This window comes from Montipora foliosa, chromosome 8 (assembly GCF_036669935.1).
Source record: "Montipora foliosa isolate CH-2021 chromosome 8, ASM3666993v2, whole genome shotgun sequence".
NCBI lineage: Eukaryota > Metazoa > Cnidaria > Anthozoa > Scleractinia > Acroporidae > Montipora > Montipora foliosa.
Window position 1 is genome coordinate 2457475 of NC_090876.1, and position 2018 is coordinate 2459492.

The window sequence follows — 2018 nt, forward strand, 5'->3', positions numbered from 1 at the left end:
GTAAGTGCGTACAAGTGAAGGTAAGTGCGTAAAAGTGAAGGTGAGTGCATAAAAGTGAAGGTGAGTGTATAGAAGTAAAGGTGAGTGCGTACAAGTGAATGTGAGAAAGGCTAAGTGAATGGCATTGTATGTTAGTGTATATTGGTACCATATTACTATATATGGACATGTATAGTGCTCTATATGCATGCTAGCATGCAGGTTAAACCGAAACGTGAGCCTGTTGTAATTATAACAAGACGCCTACAAGGGCGTATCCGTGGAATGCGCAAACAGTTAACACAAATTGTCCAGTTACAGTGAACTTCAAGTACAGGTAGACTTCGGAAAATGGCGAAAGATTACTAGAAAGATACATCTGTAATATAACTTAAAGTTTTTTGTTGTAAAAACTCATTACTAATGTTACTAAATTTGCAAATGCAAACAACGAAGCCCTATTAGCAGGTTATCAGGATACGGGATCTTTTATTTATCTATTTTTTGGAAGGAGACTTAATTCAAATCCTACAGTTGTACTTGCTTCGTTAACTCCTTTCATCCAAAAATTACAGGATCAGCCTTAAATCATCCGAAAAACTTATTATAAATCACAGTTCAACAACTTATCATCCTGGGCCAGTTGTTCAGAAACTGGGTTTTAAAACGAGTTTTATCCTCTACTCTCAAATGCTGTTCAAGGCTGATATTCAGAAAAACTTTATATTAGAAGAAGTCAATCTTGAAAAACAAAAATAAGCAAAGGAAACTGTGACCAAAAAGTTGAAAACATGAAACAAAAGTTTACGCTAATCCTGGATTAAGGTGATTGGCTTTCGAACAACCGGGCCCTGTAATCGACGTCTGGTTCTGTAATCCTGGTTTAGTTCCTTGCAAACTGTTTAAATTTGCCGTGGCGAAGAGAAGAAGACAACATCCGTGCTCTATTTCTCTCAATGCTCAAAAATTCCGTAATTGCGTGTTGTATAGTCCAGTCCAAAGTTCGAATTTTATAATTCCATAATCTTGATTTCAGTAACTTGGTACCAAACGTTCCACAATAACTTGAAATCTCGTTAAGAAAAATCCTTAAATCCAGTAGTCCAGTCCGGATTGAGATCGCCAAAACTCTCTCTATCATCGATTCAAAATTCAACAAAAGCTACAAGTAGTAGATAGTTATCAGAAACTACAACAGTTCGTCCTGATTCTACACTCGAGCTGAACAAAAAACCCAAAAAACCCTTGTCATCGTTTTCGAGAGAACAGACAAACAGCCGAAACTGTTCTGTGCCTGCCCCTTACGGCACTGAAAAAGTACCGTACGTTGTACAATAGTACTTGACCGTAGTCCTTGGCCAAGAAACTAATCTTAGCCAAAAGCCCGAGAAGCGATCAGGATACGGGATAATTAGGTAAAAAAATTGTGGGGATACGGGATTTTTAGTCTGGAGGTGTTGGGGGGGGGGGGGGGGTAGAATTGAGGAGATACGGGATATTTTTTAAAGTAAGAACGCATTGCGTGTGGTAGTGCAGTAACTTGACAGTGTTTTTTTCCATAACTGTCAACTGAGCGGCGTTTTGTTTTTTCCAGGAGATTGAAGTCCTTGCACAACATGTAGCTCTAATAGTACACGACATTGTTTGGTATCGTAAATCATTACGGTGCCGTGGTAGACATCTTTGCTATATACCCTCTAAGAAGACATGTGGTTCAGTAAAATACTAAGCCCAGAACGATTGAAGAAAATAACAGGAAATCGAGAAACATTTGGCTTCAAAGCCGATATGTTGATCATTTACAACTTCTTTTTCACCACAAGCTTAAGCGTGTACTCTGAGCTTCTGACACCTTTCCAAGACCAATGTTACTAAAGTTTTTTTTTACCTTTCCAGCGGGGTTAGTATCTGGATGGGGGACGTTAAAATATGCGACTTTTGCTGTCAGGAACATACGCCCAAAAATTCTATTTTAACGCTCAAAAATGCGAACAAAGCAAGGTACAGATTTTACTAGCCTGCTTTATGCAAAATAAATA